Here is a 23,129-nt window from a genome sequence, read left to right on the forward strand (position 1 = left end):
GGGGGGGGGGGAGAGCGGGGAAGAAAGTATTACTATAAGAGTTAGCAAAGCCAGTAAGTCTAAAAGACAAAAGACTCTCAAGACAACACCGGGCACCTTTCAAAATAAGTTTAATCGGTAACCTTATCCATTTCCCACAACTGAGACATTATTATCATTTCCAGCTTGGCTATCAACTCCAGTTTGGCCCATGACATAAAATTCTATCTAACTAATAAGAAAGAATAATGGAAGCATTTATTAGAGAAGGAAGGGCTGTTTGCTTTATACTTCCCATTTGTTTGCTGACAAAACATTGTTTGACTTTATAAAATAGCAGCACTCAATGAACAAACAGAAAAGAATTAAAACTTAAAAGGGATGCGGTACCCACCACTTCAGCAGGGAAGCACAAAAAGGTAAGATTAAAAATGAAACTGACTTTAAATTGATCAATCTTGTTAAAAAAAAAGACTGGTTTTGCTAAAAGAATTCTACTTTAACAATCTAATCTGAGAAGTATTTCCTTACAGAAATCTGGATGTCCTTTATACAAATTCTCAAACTTGAAATAAAGGAAAAAAAGTCAATCCTTTCTAATGGCATACTGCATGCTAGACCCTCCTGCTGGCTGCTGTTTAAATTAGCATGACAGTATTCAAAGTCTTGCAAAACCTGCACTTAGAAGCAGCAATATATAAACCAGCTGATGAGCACCAGAAACAGATTCTGGTGCTTCCCACACTAATGTACACCAAGATGTGGGTTCCTGCAGCTCTGCTTCTGCTTGTGTTCTGGGACTGTAATTCTACCCACACAAAGCAGAAGGATCCCATTCCTTCATGCAGTGGTAACAGGAGCATCTGTAACATGTACTATTTTTAGAAGCAACTAGTCCACTGCCAGCTGAGAGAGGAATGAGGAGCTGCAGGCCAGAACACCAGATCTGCCTGCTAGCTACTGGCTGTATCTGACCCGGAGGGATGTGTCAATCTCCCCCTGCCCTTTATCACTACCTAGAACACAGACTCAAACTGAGATAAGATTGCTAGAGCCATTTTTTGTTTCTCCTCACCTTGCTTCCAGATCTCCTGGACGCTTACAGCAGTTTTTAACTGCACTGTTTCCAGTCCCAGGCAGGCAATGCTTTATGGATTACTCCCCAGTGATGTCTGCAGGCTTCTCTCTGCAGCCCACGAGCTGAAGCATTTTGTAGACAGCTCAAGGCTTTGATTGCATCACATGACAGCAGGTACCAAACCCAAAATTTAGGCCTATAATTCATATGCCTTTGCTTAATCCTGTTCAAAATTTCTTTCCAATTAATTTGACCCACAGGAAGATACGTGTGTATCTAAGCACCAAATGACTCCCAGGCTTTTTTATATCTACCCCTAAGAGTGCAATACCATTATTTGTACTCAGACTGTACAGATATTTGTATTCAAACAAATCAGAGGAAAACACTAGTTCATTAAATGACAATTCTAGCATAAGAAATTTTCAAGCACTAAAAATCAGCACACTTGGCTATTCTGAGAAATTCGGTTCAGACATGGGAAATTAGCAACATTTTCAAATAAAGTATGACTAGTCTATCTTGCAGTGATTTAAAAGATCCAGATAGGGCATTTAACACCTCTTAGAAGTCAACCCATATTTAAAAGAAGGTAAGTAACATCTTTTCTCAGAAATCTGAGCATTTTGATAAAGTTTCTTCAGACTTCTTTACAAACTGCATTAAAAATTATAGGAAAAGCCTTCACATCAGAAGAGGGGGAAAGGAATGAAAATTATTGTACCTGACATTTAGAGTTGAAAACTCCACAAAGCTCACTTTCCAGAGATTGAGTCACATAATTGTACCTTTCAAACTCTAGCAAAAACAACTAATGTTATTCAAAGATTCTGCATTTGGTGTTTATGAAGCACCAAACTCAGAGAAAGACACATCAAGGTCTTCTTTTGCTTTGAGGGAAAAGAAAAAAAGTGTGTAATTCTATCAAGAAGGTCTCAACATGAAAACTTGTAGCAATGCCTGCTAGCACACCATTGGAGGAACCAGATGAGTAAATACTCATTAGTGTCAATAAATATCAATGCATTTCTTCTTCCAGTTTTGTCTTTAAAGCTTTAAAAATCCACAAGCAGAATCTGCCAGCCCCCCTTCAGCTACAGGTACAAGCCATTCACATGCATTCTTTGCAATCAGGAGTGGCTTTAACTCAAACATTTTACTACATCTAAGTTACATGGGATCTTCAACACAAGACAAAAGCTTCAACAATACAATGCTTAATTTCAGAAGAGTGTTGAGGTCATGTATTTATGCATATATGCTACTAGAGGTTTGCTAGGTCTAGCACAGTAGAGCTGTACACTGAACTGACATGATTCTTACCAAAGCTGGAGTGTCAGCATTCATCTAATATCATACAATATTTAATGCAGGCCAACTGTATGGATTGAAGTAGCAGCCCGGTTATCCCTGCATTTGTGAACAGCTGAAATAACAGGAAGAACAACTTGGGCCTGAGGAATTGATTGTTTGGTTTGTTGGTGTGGTCTTTTTCCTTGAGAAGCAGGAGAAAGGATATAATCGCACCTAAAAATTTTACTGTGAAACTTGTTTCTCACACATAGAGAAAGGCAAACAGAGCCATTCAAGAGCTCTATCTTATTTTTAGCATAACTACTGCTCACAGTGCACTATAGACACATTCTTTTTTCTTCCCTCTGCCTTCAACCCCTCAAATAAATCCCCTTTATTGGATTATGGATTAATGCAGCAACTATAGCAGTAAGCTCTTTCCATGAGAGTGAAAAAACATTAAGATGTGGACCATTAAGCAGAGTTACTTCTCATTTGGAGTTTGTGTGTCTGTCTTGGATATTGCATGCATTACAGGAAAACAATATTTATGTTTTATTGAATGTATTTTGAACTATATCAATGGGACAGAAATTCAGCACCTGCTACAACAGGTCCTCAAACACTGAAGCAATTAATATAAATCCCTGTTTTCATTAAAACATCTTATGTCCAGTAAAATTAATAGCAACTCATTTTAAGTCACTGTTCCCATTAAACAATGAATAGTTATACATATGTCAAAGACCACATTAACTTAAGAATATTATAAAGTTGGACTGCCATTTGAATGTATAATGGTGAACTACCAGTGCTGCTTCTTTTCCAAAGAAACAAAACCATATTATTACACTATCATCACAGACTGTGATCTCCCGAAACAAATACAGATACTCAGAATAGTGTTTACCCAAAGATCTTGAAACATTTTACAGATGTGGTTAAGTACTCTAATTTTATAGAATATAAGGCACAAAATAGAGTATTATGCTCTTAAATAAGAGCATCTCAGAGAAAGTCAGTGGCAGAAGCTACGAATAGAAAACCCAATTCTTCCAACTATCATGCCACTCCTCTGTCTATATCTCCACCCCCAAAGTACTGATGAGATAAAAATAACTTCTGATTAGTGAGGCAGTGATGAAGACAGAATCCCTATGGAACCAAATCAGCCAGAGTCTCACTCAAGGCAGAACTAGACTCTAAACTAGGGAAATTGAACTTGTAAGGCCAGGTTAACATTCTGCTCAAATTAAGTGAAATTGAGTTTTCTGGGACAAGAACTGTCGTCTGGAGAACAGTGTTAGAAGCACTGATACTACAATTCTATTAGTCAAACTGATATAGCTGAAGAGACTAGGTACAGAAGACCTCCAGATTTCAAAAAGACAGAGAACAACCTTCCAAACAACTCCAGATTGAAAATATGAGCTCTGATTTCATCTGGGCTATATTAATTAATATGAGGTGGCTGAAAACCTGTGGAATGCAGGTAGATTTTTCAAGGTAGATGGGAAAAGTTAAAATGCCTTTGTCATTCAAGGAGGGCAAAATAGACATTACTTTATTTACCTGTGACATACAGAATATTTAAAGGAGTGGGAAAGTTTATGCCATTCCACAGAAACCCTCTCTTGAGGCCATGATAGGCTGCATAAACCCATACTTAAAAGACCCAGATTTGTCTTCTGAAGATTCCCTTAGGCCCACCTTTGTTAAACTCAGGCTACCCAGTTCTTCTTGATACCTTGCTTGTCTGAAAGAATAGAGTGGTTAGGTCTTTTCTCATTTGTAGACGTTAATTCATTTGGGTGTTTAGTAGTTGTTTGCTTTCCTTCCCTTTACTCTCATAAGAACATTAGGTGAACTGTATTGAGTACATTACATTCTGGTGTGTGAATACTTAAGACCCAAAGATTTTGTTGTTTTTAGTGGGGAGGAGAGTAAATATTTACCATATGATGGTAAAGATTCATTGTCAAGCTTTGCAGGGTCTGGTACTATTTGATGCAAATTCATGTACAAAAAGTTTGGCTCTGGTCATGAACCTGATGATAGGGGATTATTAGAACACTAGAGAAGAGGGTCAGAGAGAAATTTCTACCACATACATTTTCCACTTTAATCATTCTCTAGATGGATTCCAAGACACAATGTTAAGCCACTAAAGGGACCTTTCTTGTTGTATTGCAGCAAGTTCTTGCATGATATTCAAAGATTTTACTGTTTCTCTAGAGAAATAGTGTTCTGAGGTATATATTATGACAGATGAATATAAAATTCACTCTCCTTATTGCAGACACAGTGATATCTAAGGGCTAAACAGTACATATTCTATTGTATGTTGCAGAGGGCTGCTGGTTTTAAAACAAACAGATGTTAGTTGTGTCTTCTTCAATACATGCAGTTTGTGGGCTGCCATTTGTTATTGAGATGGATGTTTAGGAAGTTGACACTGATGAAGAAATGTATAATGAAAAAACTAACTGCAGCAGAGCTCTGGGCAGCTAGAATTCTGTACTTTGTTTTATTTCTTTATCTTCACTTAATCTACCTTTCTAATGAAAAGTGCACCAGAATTGCTAGTTTTCTTTGAAATGTACAGCTGGCATGACCTGCCATCACATACTCAAGTTACAGATGGTGCAAAGTCATTATAATATCAACACAACCTCAAAACCAGTTCCCCAACAGCAGGCTGTTAAAACGCAGGTTTCTACATAGTAGGATGAAGGGTTAAAAAGCATTATTTGAAGCCACACAACCTCTTCCATTCTGTTACTCATAACTATACTCTGGACATTAAGAATTACAAATATGAAGCGTGTTTAGTCAACTGCTGACTCTGAACTAAAATTTCCATGTTGACTACTTTCATTTTTATAGTAATCATGCTAATGTCAAAAACCTAGGATACCTTAATTGATTCTAAACAATTCTGAGAACTTAAGTTACTTTTTAATTTTGTACATTGGGGAGCTGAGGTACAGACTCAGTGGCAAGCACAAAGTTGCTGAGGAACATCTGTGATTATCTGGCAGAAGGGGGTACTAACACAGCCTCTGGAAGAGGTGGCTCCTTCAAAAATCAGGGCTGACAATTTTTTGGCTCAGAAAGGAAACCAAGCATTTTGAAGACATGAAACTACTGAAACAGTATTAAAATGCAAAATAAGGATGGAAGGGCAGAAGAGGACAAGCAAAGGGGGAGAGGGAGAACACTGCAGCCATAAGGAGATAGGGAGATAGCACCAAGAAGAGAATGCACTAGAGAGCACAATAAACCTCCTAGCACATGTTGAAAGACCACAGAGAGAAAGATGAAAAGCAGGGAAGGCAGTAGCCAGAAGAGGTAGGAAAGAGGGCACTGTATACCCTGGCAACAAAGAACTCCAAGTCATGGGAAGGGAAAATGAAAAAAATGTGCTTTCGTGCTCTGTTTCCTCCATGTAAAGCCATGCAAATTTTACATTAATAACATTTTGATGCTAAAAGATTCAGAAGAAAACTAAAGAATGTCAAAAGGTACTTCCCTGCTGAACTACAGCTGCTAACCAGAGCATGATGGCAAGTCAGCTCCTCTCTGAACAGGCCCAGCTATGCACAGTCTGAACACATTCTCAGTGCACTACTCAATGCATTCATATACAAGCTCACCCAATCTCATTCCTAACTTCAAAAACAAGTTTGTAGCAAACAACTGTCTCAAAAATGAAATCTAGATAAATTTATGCAAGGACAGCTTCACTGCTTGTCACAGTTTTGCCCAAGAAATTGTCTCAGGGAAGACTTGCTTTCCTGAGGAATTAGGAATGTGTTAGGGCACAAAACTGCTCCATCAAAAAAACCTTTGAAACACTTTATTGTAATACAAACACTTTATTGTAATACAAATAGACACCCCACTATGAACTAGGCGTAACACATCATAACCATTAAACATACATTACAATCCCTACAACTCAAAGTATAATGTAAAATATATTCCAACTGCTGCTCCCACCAAATGACAAGTGCTCCAGTTCAAATCTGTAAGCCAAAAGCAGCCATCTACAGAACATCTGAGCTGCACTATATCCAAAAGAAAAAACTATTTGCAGAGAAGAGTAAATTGTTCTCATACAGTGCTTTCATTAAAAAGAAAGTTCCTAATCTTTTTAATCATGATTATAACTTCATGTGTTATGTAATGTAAATATGTTTGGCAAATCTATCTGAATCTCCAGCTTCAATTGAAACACTATTATTCTAGTTACAGGATGATGCTCACCTTTTACAAGTAAAATGATAGGTTTTTAAAGCAATCTGATAACTCCAGAAATGACCTGGGGGACTGCAATGTAATCCCACCTGATTTAGCATCATTTCTTTACACAGACATCAACTTTGAGAACTAATTATTATCATTAACAAAAGTTTAAAGCATCCAACACATTTCTTCTTTGTCTTAACCATACAGCCAGAAAAAAAAAAAAAGCCAACCAACCCACAACTATTTGTTCATTTAAACGAATTCTTAGGAAGTAATTCAAGAAATAAAATATGGTCACAATTCAATCAAAGGCTATGTTTTAGTCATGTGTGCTAAACACTTAACAAAACAGACAAACAATAATAAAAAATAATTTTTTGAAGACTAACACACTTTCCATTCAGAACTAAATGAGTACCTACTTCATATGCTTCCTTACAGCTACAATACAATTACCTCCTTACTTTACACACAGGTTCCATGAAAAACAGCCTTCAGAAAGTCAGTCTTGCCTTTTCTTGTTTCAGGTGGTTCACTATACTGAACCACCTAGCAAGAAAAGCAACAGGAGAGGTACACGGTCTCTTGATTTTTACGTTGCTGAACTCAAGTCAGAGAACTGCATCACTCTTTTCCCTGCACACTTTCCTTCTTCACAAAAAACTTTTTATTGTGCTTTAACAGAAGGTCAATGGCTATCACTTCTCTACTCTAGCACAATGGTGAATTGAAACAAGAACCCATAGCAGTTTGGACCGACAAAGCAACCAGTATGTCTAAGCCAATAAAGCGATTTGTTCATTAAAGCTACTAATAAAGCAACCTTTTGTTAGTCTATGAAACATCAGAAACCTCATAGAATGCATTTAACCATGCTTTCTTAAAAATCACCAGCTCAGAAGTTCTAAAATCTGTTAACTTCTCCACTTCCTTAAACTGTTAATAAAAATCCTTAGCATCGACTTTTTAAAAGACAGTAAGTGCAATGCAAACTTTCATGCCTATTCATGAACAGAAAAGTTTAGGGTTCTTGCTGAAGGTATATCCCCTGACAAAAGCTCAAATGTATCACATTAATGACTTAAGCAAAGCTTCATATGCAACACTGACAAACCATAAAGAGAGCACCATAATTCTCTACAACAAAACCACTCAATGAACTCAGCTTGGATCCAAAGATTCACTTGGATATGACAAACAAAAGAAATGAGAAAAGCTGTAGTGACCTAGCTATGTACTTGTGCAGTTGCTTTAAATTAAACTGAAGCAAAGTTTGAACTTCATTCTCCAATGCTCAGTATTGTGTGTGGGTTTTTTGTAAGTATCCTTGATAACAAGCTCTATGGCCATAAACTTCCTTCAAGCAGTATCAGTATTTTTGCCCTAAGTTATACAATATCAGTAATCCTTGAAAGAATTAAAATTAAGTTTCCTCCTACCTTACAGTTTCTAAACTCGCTTCATTAACAAGTCACCCCCATTACCCTGTGATTAGAGACTGGGCCAAAGAAAAAAAAAAAAAAAAAAAAAAGAAAAGAAAAAAAAAGCATCTTTCCATCTAGTCACCATCAGCGAGGCAAAAAGAGCCAGGCAGATATATTTCCTCTAAACTCCTACATTTAGAAACTGTGAAAGATATTTTTACTAGCAGAAACATACAAATATTGTAGCTGCATAACAAGTTAACACAGACAATAAAGCAAAACAAGATCTGAGAAGAAAAAAGTATGTATATGCACTCTATTACTCATATTTAACAGTGCAATGCCCCTTGTTCTAGTAACAAGACAGTGCAGAAGAAATCTTAAATCATTCTTCTGCTACCATTTCTCATCTGCTTCTTTTTGTCAAGCATAACGATAACTACTAGGTTTTTTTATATGCACAACTACCCAAGCAAAAATAAATAACCAAGTTTCATCCTTATTACTGCAACTTTTGGGGGACAAGATTCCCATTTGTTACACTGGATGTAGCATTTGAATTCTCATCTAAAAGTCTCCTAACAGAATGACAGTAAAATACTTGCCCCCATTCAGAGATATTTACAATTAGCCAAGGTTTCTGTCCTTTGTTATTCAGAAAAAAAAAAAAAAATTAAAAAAAAAATCTGTATTTGTAAAATAAATAAGTCTGCTATCTAGGACAGTGATAGCATCCCTCCCCCTACACTGTGACTCTGACTATCAAACCAAGAGATTATATCCTCCTTCTGGAATTAAGTGGTTATTCTAACAATAACACTTCAATAGCATGTGAAACTTTTCAATTAAACAGTTGTCAAGCAGCCTGATAAGGCACAGAAAGACAACTGATAGCTGAAACAAAAGTCATACAACAAGTTTTGCAGTCTTCCTAGCTACTGCCAACCAGTTAATCAATGAGCAGCCAAGAAACAACCAACCTACCGTCACATTTCATAGCAAAAATAGACAGGTAATTTTACTTAATTGTAAGTTTCAACCATATTCTAAGGTTTTCACTTGCGACACTTTGGAGTCTTTTGCCTACTACTGCACCACTGATGTGCTGGCAAAGAAAACAGCAATACAGTAACTACTGCAAAGACACTGATTCTAAAGAAAGAGTTAATAACAGTTTTCCTATATCCTCCTTGAGAGTGAATAAACATGACTTCTAAACAGTGACTAAAACTAAGTTTAAACAGAATGCTTTCCTAATTAAGTTCTTAATTCACATTTTGCTAATTATCCCTGCCCATATCTGTCCAAGTCTTTCAACAATTTTAGAGTCAGATGTTCATTTAGGCTTAAGAAGATTCATACAAGATGATGAGACCTCCATAATACAATAGTGATCAACTGCACTTCTCAGTTTGCTTAGCTTCCAAAATTAATCCTCTGCTTCAGTTCAATTCTACTCCTCTCACAGTACAAAGCCAATGGAATTTATGTTCCTAAATGATTTAAGCATACTTGAAAAATCCTGCTCGTCAGAGATTAACTTCTTGCTCTTCCAAATAAACACATGCAAGCTTAGACTAAAAGTTCCCAGTACTTTTTAGATTGTGTTATCAATAAGACACTGTCAATCAGTTTTCTTCTGAGGCAATAAAACATTACTAAGAAGTTTGACAAATTTACATTTGTAGCTACTGATGTAGCAAACATTTATGCAGACACTTAGCTTTCTACAGGTATTCTTATGACCAAATTTAAGTGTATACTTCAGTGACTGCAGGATCAGACCTGGATTTCATTTATCTATCTACACCTGTACTCCACAAGAACTAGTATGACAGCCTGTCAGTAGTAACAACAGAAAATTTAACCACTGAGTTAAAAGGCATCACAAGTGCCTTCAGATTTGTCTTCATGATAGATATAAATTTGACAAAAAACACACACAAAAAAATCTATGATTATTACTTAAAATCAGTTTTTAAAGAAACCTTTTATGTTGCACACCATTAATACTTTAATAAGACCTTAAGATGTAGCTTGAAGAATCTATTTCTTATATATTTGTCTTCTGTAAATCACCCAAAGAAAGGCTTTAGAGGTTTACAGAAAAATCACTAAGCACTAAATTTACTTTTCTTCACAAAAGTACTCATATATATGATAGTAATTAAAAAATGGAAGTTAACAATGCACTATCAACACAGCAGACCAAAAAGACAACTTCAACTACAAAAGCTGTATTTTTGTTTGCTCTGCCTGGTTGCAACAGTTGTAATACTAACATAGGAAACTTGTTATTTACCATTTCAGAAAGAACGTAGTATTTCTTCATTATTATTTATATGATCCATATCAAGACACTAAAACTTAAGATCTGCTAGGTGACTTTCTAACCACATTAAAAGGAATTGCCATTTCCTGGAGATACAGATGAGAATTCCCCATCCTTGCCTTAGTACCTGTCATTTCCACAGGGTCAAGCAATTCTTCAGTAAATATCCACACTATAACCTAAATTTCACTTGCAGTTGCTATTCCTATGGTTGACTTCAATCCTGACGCACTAATAAGAAGTGGTGTCCAAACAGCACCTCTCCTTTTCAATAAAAAAATCAAGCAGTTAGTGAAGAAGTATCTGTTGTCTTAGAGATGTGCACAGTTTCAGCAAAAATTACTTAAGCCTATAAGAACTGACACCTGAAAAATGGTCTCTTTCAGATCAAAGAGGCTATTTTAAGGGACTATGCCAGAGGCAAGTGACATGAAAAGTATAGGACAGTAACTGACTTACTGTTCATTGCTCCTTCCAACACAAACACTAGACAGCAGCTCATGAAGCTAGTAGGAGCCACCTTCAAAACATGAGTAACTTTTCAGGCAATAGCCTGTAGACCTATGGAATTCATTGCGAAAGGATGCAAAAGCAACGAAAAGTCTACATGGGTTAAGGAGAAACTGGTCAACTTCATGGTAGAGAAATCATTCAGGACTTTCTGAATAAACAGAAGCTACCTCTGGCTCAGAGATTCTGTGAAGTGAAAGCAGCTGAAGAGCAAGCACCAAAAGAAAAGTAGCTAACACCTTGTTTTCAATATTCCCCCCCTCACAGACATTTCTGAGATGGGTCACTGGAAAAATTAGGGAACTTCTGAGTTCCTGTACATAATTTTCTCCTTTATGGCTGCTATTGGACACTTGATACTAGACTAGAAAGAACGCCAGTGTGATCCAGTGTAGCAGTTCTTTTGTTTTAAAATTATTTAATAAACATATTTTAAAACAGAACATTCCAATTAAAAAACAGAAAAGCAATTTTAATGTTTGGATAAATTCAAATGAGCTTGAGCTTCCATTCAAAATATCAGTTAGAAAGTAATTACACCTCTGGTGGAGTAACATCACCAATTATTCTCCACTAAAACATATAGAGCAGTTTCACAGCTTTGTCTCCTACACACTGCGTCTGCGCAAGCTCTTAGTGAGCAGCTGAACGGTCTACTACAGTCCTGACTGCCATTTTTCTCCTCATAAAAGCTAAATGACTCACTCTGGGTTGAGTTTGCAGGTTGTTTTCCTTCCTGAAAAGGGATACAGAAAAAAATAGATGGAAGAAGTCACAGACATCTGCCTGCTCAATAATTAGGAAGACCTCTCTACTCCTGTTTGTTCCCTCTCCATAACACATCTCACAGTGTTTCTGTCATCTGAATTGAAGACCTCCTAGATCCTGAATTCAAAGTCTAAGAAAGACTACCTAAGCACATGCTCAGCTAAACTCAGCTGCCAACACTCGCTACACAATTTGGGGGAGTAGAACAGAGCTAACAAACCATTAACACCTCCTTTGGAGAACATCTGGTACTTCTGCATTTTCTCATTTTATTAAGAGAAATCAGAACTGGGTTACGTCAGAGGAACAAGAGAAAAAATTGATCTGTAAATGCTAAAAAATTACATTAACCTACTACTAAAAATATCTCATATTAGAATGTGATAAAACACAGGACTTACCTATATTTAGAAAAGCCAGTAAATATGATTTAGCTTGTTACAAACAAACAAGCCTTTCGCACATCAGCAAGCTAGCTGAAACAATTGTTTAGAGAATACTATTGTAAAACATACCCAGGTTAGTATCAGAGAATATAAACAGCATGGTTTCTGGAAAGGAAACTGTACTTTTTTAGGCTAGTAGAATTTTATAACAACAGTGAACTAAGGAGAAATTGCTGAAAAACTGACTTTCAAAAAGCCTCCCCCAAAGTCTCAAGAGGCCATTAAGTGAAATTAATCTTGGCATTAAGGGAAAACATTATTTGCGTTTAAGATGCCAGCAACAAAGCATCAAAAGAAAATGCACTAAGTGATCTGTTAACTTGCAGAAAAAGGTTAACATCAGAAGGCCGTGGTTCTGTACTAGAACCACTTCACATATTCCTTAATGGTCCAGAAAGCAAAAAGTGGCAAAACTCACTCACATGAAAATTAAGGTTAAGGCAAGAGAAGGAACTCTAAGAACTTCAAACAGTTTAACCAAGCTAGGTAAAAAGGGAAATACATGACAGACAAAAAGAACAATCAACAAGATATTACATGTCAAGGTGAATATTCTACTTACAAACTTTCTGGATTTTAAGAATTAATTCAGAAAGAGACATATTCACTCCAGATAGTCCACTGAAGAATGATATTTGGTAAAAAAAATTAAAATGTTAGGACATATATAAAATGTTTTGGAGAATCTTACAATTGGTACACTACAAAATGAATACAGCATTCCAAGCAGCCACACAATGTAAAATATGGTTTGAAAAGCCAATTAAGCTAAAAGTTTCAAAAAAGGTAAAAGTTGATGGCAGCCATCTTAAAGAGCATGCCAAAAAGCGTCAGAAAGATCAAGGTATGTTAACTGTAACAGAGATGCAGAGTAATACACAGGAAAACGTACAGAAAAAAATCTTAAGAACTCTGAGTTCAACTGGAGTTTTAGAACAAGAAGAATATATTCAACTGAACTACAGGGTTAAAACATCGCGAATAACAAGACATTATTATGAAATTCATTATTAATAGGAGACAATACATCTTCATACAACAATTGCTCAGAGCGTCAAACTTGGTTTTTAAAAAAAAAGAAATAATTTGAACTACAAACCTAACGTACTTCTAAAAAAGATTGCATGTTTTATTAAACAGCATAATAAGCTGTAACAACAATTAAGACTGATCTTGAAGAATAGCAAACTACTAGAAGTTTTATACATGAAACTTCAGTGGCACTACACACTTTTCCAAAAAGTGAATCTGAAAAGAAAGGCAAAAAGATACATGTATCCTGTAATGAAATACTGTTTCCTTTCTGGAGATGGCAACTAATAGGCAGAGAGACTAGCACAGAAGTTAAACTCTCAGTTCTACAACCAGTAGAATTCTTGAATATTTCCCCCCCCCTCTCTTTGGCAGCAGCCAGCAAGTATACGCATCACTCTGCAATAGTCACAGGACATGGTGAATTAGCCCAGCTAGCTAGCAAACTAAAAAAAAGCTTGGTAGGTTATATGGGGAGTAACACAGTAGTCAGGCTGCAGGATCGGAACATACTGTGATAAGGGAGGTCATAGAAGATAACAGGACAGTAATGAGGACTATTACTGCAGTGGTGGGATACAGCGGCAGCAAAGAGGATACAAATTCGCAGGAAACTAGGTTTTGTTAGCTCTTCTGCTCATAGAACAATTTGTTTCCCTTGTGTTTTACAGATTTGAATACTAATATTTCTGCACATTGTAGCTTTGATCACTGTGTTAAATGTAGCTCTACTGAATAAAAGGATTAGTTTGTCCAGACTGGCATAGCTATGACTGTGATATGAAGAGAACTTCAGGGAAAAACCTTTGAAGATCAAGGGCATGCTCGATTTTGTAGGTTGAATTGGCAGTAGTAGCTGAAGGTGGGTTTTGTCATGCATATAGTTTACAGTATGATACATATGACAATATTACTGAAGTTTAGTATATGGTTTATAAGCATTTTTAGATTACTTAAATTTGTCTCATGGTTAAAAGGGGCAATCCCACTTTCCCCTCACCCAAAAGGCTAAGAGGTCAGGCAGCACTAGCACTCCTGTTGGTTCACAACCTGCTGGATTTGAGCAATGGACAGCACAGCCACAAAAGCCAAAATGGGGGGGGGGGGGGGGGGGGGCAGCAAGACAAGCCCTTTTGGTTGCAGCACATACTCCACGCTGGCTTCAGCAGATCATCAAACCACAACCGTGAGGTTTCAGGACACAGTTAAGCCAATCTAATGGCCAGCCAGGGCCCAAAGGATCCACTACCAGCTGTGCATTCCCTGTACCAGCTCTAACACACATCCTAGGTCACACTGAGCCAACTCAATCTGATTTTTAGTTCCCTTCTCACTTAAATTCAGGGAACTAAAATGGTAGAAAACCCAACAGCACAAAATTAATTACCAAAAAGTCAGATTAAACCAATAGCTAGCAGCTAGCACAGGACAAGGTTGGGGATGAGAGAAGCTGTTTGGAACCATTCCTTCCAGCAGCAACTAAGCAGGTCAAATGCAGTATGAAATGACAACCCTGTAAAGGACAAGCAAACATAACATGTCAGGAACCCTCCATCTTTGCAAAGTTCAAAAAGATTTTATGAAAGAAGGGTAAATTGTTTCCATTTTAAGTTTCTCTTTTTAAATCTTTGCTAAGTCATGCCTAACCTATGCAACCAATTTTGTTCCCACCACACTGCAGTGTAAACAAACAATAGGAATGAGAAGGACCAAAACGTTAATATTTCTTTTGTGCCACCAAACAAGCTTTTGTTTTTTCAGTCATTCCCAGCACCTTTTGAAAGGTTCCCACAGTCCATGTAAACAACACCCAAGCTGAGCGGGATGACTGTACATACCTCCTACATAGGCAGCCAGCAGCGTGTAGCTCCGCTAACTAGACAGTCACATATCCACCCCATGACATGGGACACCACCCACCTCTACCCTTCAAACAAAAAAATCCTTCCTGTGCTCCTGAATCATACTGAGCATTATCTAGTGCTCCTGCCAGGCACAGCCAAACATCAGCAATGGCTGAGCTGAAGTTTGACCCTCGTTTATTTCACTATCAGCCCACTTCTTTTCTTTTGCATATCAGGAATTACTCAATTTCAAAATAGTCAAGTATAAAAGTATTCAAAGGACAAATAACAACAAAACAATTTGCAAGATTTAGCATGGCAATAAGCTATAAAGCTGGGAACACAACATCAAACCTGAAATGAAGAAACAGTACGTCCTGGAAACAAATCAAATATAACCATGAATGTCAAAGTTGTCTCGCTACAGCAAACCATGTCTAAGAACCACCTAGTTTTAGTGCACTCTCAGGTATGTAAAACTTTCAGAATTAAGTTCAACATCTAGACAAGCTAAGAAACTGCCATTATGGAGATAATCAGGGTCATTAACACAAACACACTTCTGTATTACAGGCTTGAAAAATGGAAAGTTCAGACACCTGTCTATCAGAACCCACGTAAGATATTCTTAGTAGGACCTATTTCACACATCTTATCGCTTCCCTGAAGACATACAACATCAAAACATAGTTAGAAGTACTACCATGTTACTAAGGGGCTACCAAAGCCTGTGTGCTACTCTTGCCATGTTTCATGAACACAAAGCAGCCGTTCAGGACTGTGTGCCACATGGCTGGTAGTGCAGAGCAAGCGCCGGGCAAGGAAAGGTCTTGCAAGCTGGGAGCCAAGCAGTGACTAAGCCCAGCTCTTAACCAGACCGGATGCAGCACAGTCAGAATCTACCTGCTACCACAGATAACACAACTAACATGCCATGAAAGCAGAGGTGTACAACTGCCCCCTTCCACCAGAGGCTTGTCACAAGGGTGCACATCTGCCTCCCTCTTGGCTACACAGAAAAGTTTAAACATGCACCAGGCAGGCAGTCTGGGGTGAGAGGAAGCATAGCAGGTTGAATCACTGTCTCCCTTCCCCCAGGACTCTTGGAAGGAGCAGCAAGTTAGGAGAAAAGCAATTCCCAAACACAGTGCCCCAAACAAACTGACTATTTCAAATTCCATCTTGCTGGAATATGCAATGGGGCCTGCTATCTAGCTACGTGGAGAAAGAAACAGTGTCAAAAGTTTCCTGGAAAAAAAAAAACAAACACCCACACAGCAGCTTTGCCCTAGCATGATTTAAAGGATGCTGAAGATGCCCTCAAGATCCATAAAAACTGTCACTATTGTACTCTGCAGTAAAGGAAAAAAGTTACCTGTCATTGCAGTGATTCACCCACTCACAGAAATGCCACAGATCTGAAGACATACTCATCAGCTCTGGCAGTAACAGACAAAACTGCCACAGCAGAACTCAGAAACAAACGTTACAAATAACTTAGATGAGGGTATCTCCAGGATCACAGTTTCAGGGCCCTTTTCTATTGTGCTAGAAGATCTCTTGCTTTGAGCATCATTGCATGAATTAAAACAAAATGACAAGATATAAACAGCAAGAGAAGTAGGAACTCCTGGCAAACTGCAGGTTTACTGACCACCTGACCCAAGCTCAGGGCCACAAATAACACTGCTTAGCAAAAACACAGCATTTGGTAAAGCAAAGGTGTAGACATCGTCTCTTCAACAGATTCAAACCCACGCCAAGCTATGTGGGACTACACTTGCCACAGAAAATGAGTAACATTTCATCAGAGGCCTGAATCCAAAGTTGTAGTTTTGGTTATCATTATTAAGTGGTTATGAAGAAAATATTCTTTTAAAAAAACAGCCTTATAAGGCAATGGAGAAGTCAGCAAAAGCATGTACCCACTACTGTCAGGTCTAGCAAAGAAATATTAGATTTTGCAGCTACTGCAATAGCTAGTGAGCAACTTCTCAAGCATGAATGCTGAAAGGCTTGCACTCACCAGGGAACACACTGAGCAGCTTACCCTCCTAAAAAAGGAAGTTGGGGAAAAGCTTGAAACCTTTTCTTCCCCATTGGCTTTGGCTTGTGTTTTAGGCTTGTCAGTCATTTAGTAAGACAAGTAGCTTGTCCTGAAGTAGCCTGTTCACTTCTGAAAACATTGTGACTATTTTAATTCCTGCAGATAAAGACACACGTTCTATCCTATAAAGCATATCACATATTTTACATAGAGAACAATATCCTTTCATATGCAGTTCATAACACAGCAAACTCCCTATGAGCGTAGGCAGATCCTGCAGGCTGCAGCAGATCTAAACATAAAGCTTCACCTTAAAGAAAACATGATAGACTTTATCCTGAAAGACACATGCTCCAAAAGCATTCACCAGCGTCTGTGAGAACAGAGTCAATGTGTGCAGAAAGGACGTTGCCAGTCAAAGAGGGAAGAGCTAAGCAGATACTGTGAACAACACACCCTGGGTTTGCAGTTCCTGTTCTTCAGAAATGCAAAGCAATTGCCACAACCAACAACAACACAAAACCACAGCTGAGTAACCCGGACTCTGCATAACCAGGAATACTCCAATCCATCAAAGAGACCCCCCAACACTCCATGTGCAGTCAGCTCTCAGCCACCACCCTTAAACTGTTTGATAATCCCAGCAAGGAAACACACAGGGGAAGTCTCTAGTAACCTGTATCACGTGTCAAGGTCTCCTCCCACCTTCCTAGCTACCCAGAGTGACATTTCTGAAGGAAGAAGTGCTGAAGAGGAAGAATGATAAGCTTCAACAGTGGATCAAAAGGTTGAGGAATTGAAGAAGGACACACAGGAATAAGTATAACGACTGTCCCAGAATCAGTTCAGGTTTCTAATTTTCAAAGAGACCCATGCATAGAGAGGGCAACTAGGGAAAGAATAAATCCATGATTATGACCTGCAATACTGCAGTGGCAAGACTCACTGACCAAGGTTTATGAAGAGTTTAGCAGAAACTATTGCAACAACTGCTCCCCCAGTGTCCCCTTCTCCACAGCACCAGCTCCACCAGGCCAGGTCTCACCGCAGCACACGAACGCCTCTCAGCTCCACCTGTGGGCAGTTCTCTTGCCTTGGTAAGGAGGGAAATCTTGTGCTTATAAAAGCGTTGCTTCAGCAGTATGCCCTGCCCTCTGAGTACACCTCACTTCAGCCTGCCCACGCTGAAGAGCTCATAGACTTCTTAGTGCTGTTTCTCTGGAGAAGTAACAAGCAGCTCACACCATTCATATTACTGAAAGATTTTCAAGAAAGCACACTCTTCAAAACATTCACATTTTGGACAACTTAGAATAGCCAGTCTTTACACAGGAAGCATTACTTAACCTTAACTCTCTCAGAGCTGTCCCTCTGCTATAAGCAGCCATCCAATTTCAGGTCACAAGACAATCTAAATTCACCCAGGCCATCTTAGCCATCCACTACCTATTACAAGCTTCCCTGATACTGTAGCTGCTAGAAAGCAGTCTTGTGTGACTGTCAAAAACACAGATCAAGCAATTTCAAAAACCACCTTACTTCCCCCCAAGATCCCAATAACGCCATGCCCACATGACATCTAGAGCACATAAAAATGTGAATCAGTAGCATAACAATGTATTTGGGTTACAAAATCCAAGCCGCACTCTTAACCTTTTGTGAGACTATTAAATAGAAAATTTTTTTTTTTTTTAAATACAATCCGAGGTAAATAGCATTGCAAAATGTATCATACTGATACAACTCTAAATCACAGCCAAAACTGACAACAGCACATACAATTAAAACATCCCACACTTCTCAATTTTAGGGCCTTATTTGGTGGTCAAAAAACTAGACAAATTTTACTAGCTCATACTGCAGTGGCCACCACTGATCATATTGGAGGGATTTAGGAGGGGAAAACGAAAAAAAAAAGAAGAGCTGTTTGAGAGCAAATCTTGCTCTTACAGCTACTTGTGAGCATGCACCTGCTGAAACCATCACATCAGAACTGTACTGGCAAAACAGCACACAAGAACATTCCTCGTCCTCCAGCGCAAAGCCAGCCATCTCAGCTCAAGATGCTGACAAAGATTATCTGAGATAAGCATGCTAGTTTTGGACAATAAGGACTTTCACACACTTCTTACCAGCCAAGCTGTGGGTGCTGTATTCTCTAGCCAATGGTAACATCTTCAATTGCCCCAGCAAAAAGATGTCTCCTGGTATGCTAAGACATGACATTACAGGAAAAATAACATTGTTTCAGTTGCGTAAGAATAACTGTTTCAGAGATACTGAGAAAAAAAAATATCGAAGAGATACTGAATAATAAAGACCTGTCTATTTTGCAAAGATGACCAGTCTTGAAGAGATGACGATGTAGTTTTTGTCATGGTGAGCATGAACAAGATTGAATGCAGTAGTGACTTTTTATTCTGACATTCCTTACTTTTGAAGCATCTGACCTTGCAAATTAAGTTATATTATACATGCATTATGCTTCCAAATTTAAATTATTTTGATCAAGCTCTGAAAAAAAAAAAAAAACTATTATTTCAAAGTAAAGATAGAGGAAAAAACAAAACAGAAACCCACAAACCATTACTAGGCTACTTTAAGCATGAACTTCAAGAGTACATGCTGCAAGTGGAGGTGCTTACAGACATAAATCGTACCTGCATTACTGGCAAAAAAACAGCAAGGATCTATTAGAAAGCACTTAACTGCAATGTCTACATTGATACAGGACACACAATGAAGTGGCTGATCAGAATTGCTGGTGGAAAGAACCAGGCAGGATTCACAATATTGCAACAAAATAATTGCTCCCATCCCCTTTCCCTGCCCAAGAAATGTTCCTTCACAAGTGAGCTGCAATGCCTCTCACATTCATTACAGCCAAAAAATGTCTTGCATATGCAAAGTTCTCAAAGAAGAAAAGCAAATGTGTACTTTTAATGTTAAAGTAAGTGCCTGATCAAGCCCTTTTTTTTACTGATTCTGGCTGATCACAGAATGGAGCTAAAAAACTATTACTTCATTATTCCACCCATAATCTACATTAAAGTGAAAGCTGGAGAACGGCATTTCATTTTCTATTGAACATGAGACTGTGACAGGTGAGGAGTGGACAGGGATCTAGTATTATTCCTCTTTCCTCACACAGGGCTTAGAAGGTATCCAACAGAGCTGTCGACTCGTATATTTAAAACAAGTCACTAAGCAGTGAATTGCCCACTCTTCCCCCAAAGCCAAACACCTTCACCCAAGATGAAGCCACTAAGGGTTGCCAAATGCACGGAAATGCCTGAAGCACACACTGATAGGAACCAGAAGGGTGTTCTGTGACAGGGACTTGCAAGCACATAGTGCTGCCTACAATCTTGCACAGACATCCACTGGTGACCACCGAAAAACACAGGATACTGGGCTAAACTGACCTTTGATTTAAGCCAGAACAGCCTGTGTAATAACCAGTAGCCGTACCACCACAAAGCAAAACCAAGAGTTTGTTAACAGTAAGTTAACTTTTACACTTACATGATTCTAGGTCTTCATCAGACAAATAGTTTAAGTCTTTATAGCCTTTGCTGTCGCAAGAGACTATCTTAAAGTCCGTAGAAGTGATCCTGGTAAACAGATTTTGTCTATCCTGTGACTACATGGTGCATTTCAACACAGAACCATCCATTAGTTTCCAAAAATCCACTAAATCACAATATTTTCTGTCATGAAAGAGCATTTTCAAGAGCAATCACATATAATCCTTACCATCTCTTTCAAGAATTAGATGATATACGCATCCCATATAAGGCCGAAGCAGCTCTGCAGATAGGGTCTTTATGTCACTATTCTTTCACATGTAACATACTTTTAGTCGGTTAACAAGCATCCAGAAAGAGATCCAGAAAATGAAACATGGTCATTAAATATAGACTGAATTTAAAACATGCTGACCAAAAGATACTTAACTTAGTTTACTTTAAAGAGACAGAAGAATAGCATTCCTCTCTGTTTAATAACATTGCCAGGCCTAAATCATCACACACCATTCATTTCTTTTACTGATTCAGAGACAATTAATTCCATTGAAGTAATTAACAAGACTTTCACAAAGTACCACGTGCATTCATAATGAGGGCAGTAAAGTTAATTTGTCAGTCTAAGAGTCTAAAGATAAAAAATTATTTCTTTCCCTAAACTAAAAAGCTACTTATAATAAGGGCTTCTCTAACAGTTAATGCAAATTAATTTCACATACTTTCTGATAAACATTTATGTTTCCAAACAGACACCTCTGTAATAGTAAATTATTCACCTTGAACAAAGGAACTACATTTATTAAATCTAAGCTACAACAGGAGGAAAAATTTAAAATCTTGACAAAAATATATCTTCTTGAGATATTTATGAACCTGGAACACACAAGAATGCTTAAGTACTATCAAGAGACAGAACTAGGCTGCCATTAACTGCTGGATGATGATGAAGTAGGAAAGGGCAGATTTAAGTTTGGAACCAGGAAGTGATATAAAAAAAGTGTAATCACCATATCGAAAGAAGGACATGGTGTCTTTTAGCTCCTGTAGATATTAAATACAGCATGGCACTGATCAACTCAACACCTGAAAAGAATGCAACTTCCTTTCCTGACCTCCTAGTTCTGGGGCCAAGAAGAGCAGAGTGAACTGCATGGAGAGTTCAACTTCTTTTAACTCCCTTTTTAAAACAGCAGCAATGACAGGAAGCTTAAGATACAGAGTTATTTTGGTCTTAAAAAAGTCCTCTTACCTGTCAGCAGACTTGGTCTCCTAAAGAAACCGTGAAACATCAGGTGCCCTGTCTACCTTTGAACTGCCTACTGATGTCTAGGTTTTCCCCTGAGTTTTCACAGGCTGTCTCTTTCTCGGTGGAACAGACAAGTACACAGTTGGGAAACAGACTGTACTTACTCTCAAACGCGTAGCACAAACAAACTAAAGCACAGAGCAAGCACACATTGCTGGAATTCTGAAGTATGGCTTTCCATTCACACGGATGTATTTTAGACCTTCAGACGCTACAGATTTCAGCTACATTTTTCTCTACTTTCAATTCCATCTGGTAAAGAAAATGCAGAAGAGCAGGACCCTAGCAACTGACCCAACAGGATGTTCAAAAGCTGTTTATTCTTCTTTTAATGAAGAACCAGACAAATCCTACCATCTTTCCCTTCAAAGTCTTTCTAGGCTCCTTCGAGGAGATGTGGAAAGGACTCATGCAGACAACAGTTTTCAGACAATTATGATTTCTGGATCTATGTTTGAACACTGTCTCATCAAATAAGTGACATTCAACCTACTCTCTTCACTTTTCAGTATAACCACTTTGTATGTAACACTGTTGTATAAATTTTAACTCCCGAATTTAACACTGACAAACATAAACATTCCTTTACCGACTAACTACTGTGGTGTCGTTTTCTTCGCTGAAGAGTAAGTTAAGGTACCCTATTAAAACAATCTGAAGTTTTGCTGCAGTTTTTGATCATATGGAAATTCTGCACACTGCAGAAATCCTAAAAAGCAAAGCAAAATAAACCCAAACAAACAGAGTCCCATTCCCAAACACGACCCTTCACTCCCCAGCCTCTGAGCAAGGTCTTGCTCGAGCTTCGTGAAGAAGGAACTTTACCAATAAACAGGAAGACCCAACACTGCTTATAGCTTTTAAACTGCATTTAAAAAAAAAACCGCTCTACGTGAAAAAGCAAATCCTTAATAACGTTTTCCCGTGACAATAGCAGCAGCACTTCCCACCCAAGTGTTATGTAAATGAGCGGGCAGGAGGCAGCCACAGAGACACTCAACCCTTTAAAAAAAGAAAAAAAAGAAAAGCCACAACCACGGCGGAGGGGGTGTGTGCGTGTGTGTCTGAAACCCTCACGGCTTCCAGCACGGCGGCCGTGCGCTTCGCTCCCAGCCTTGCACAACTTCCCGCCCCGGCGGTTCCGCTCGGCTCCCACGGGCGGGGACGGAGGGTCCCGAGCCCCTGAACCGCCCGCCACCGCCTTTGTTCGCCGGGGCCGACGCTCCCGGCCCGCGCCGCGTACAAAGCGGGGGGCAGCAGAAGTTGCGGAGGAGACCTCGGCCCGTCCCCGG

At 38.5% G+C, this 23,129-nt stretch overlaps 1 protein-coding gene across 1 annotated transcript in view; it reads right to left on the reverse strand.

Annotated features, from left to right (window-relative positions):
* FBXW7 (F-box and WD repeat domain containing 7) overlaps nucleotides 1-19,155 on the reverse strand; it is a 181,879-nt gene extending 162,724 nt beyond the window's left edge. The window contains exon 1 of the mRNA XM_026847614.1: nucleotides 19,137-19,155. The gene's annotated coding sequence lies outside the window, so the exon portion shown is untranslated. The remainder of the gene's footprint in view (nucleotides 1-19,136) is intronic.
* Between the last annotated feature and the right edge of the window lie 3,974 nt (nucleotides 19,156-23,129).

The sequence above is a fragment of the Athene cunicularia genome, assembly GCF_003259725.1.
Source record: "Athene cunicularia isolate RWA chromosome 4 unlocalized genomic scaffold, athCun1 chr4_part2, whole genome shotgun sequence".
In the NCBI taxonomy this organism is placed as follows: Eukaryota; Metazoa; Chordata; class Aves; order Strigiformes; family Strigidae; genus Athene; species Athene cunicularia.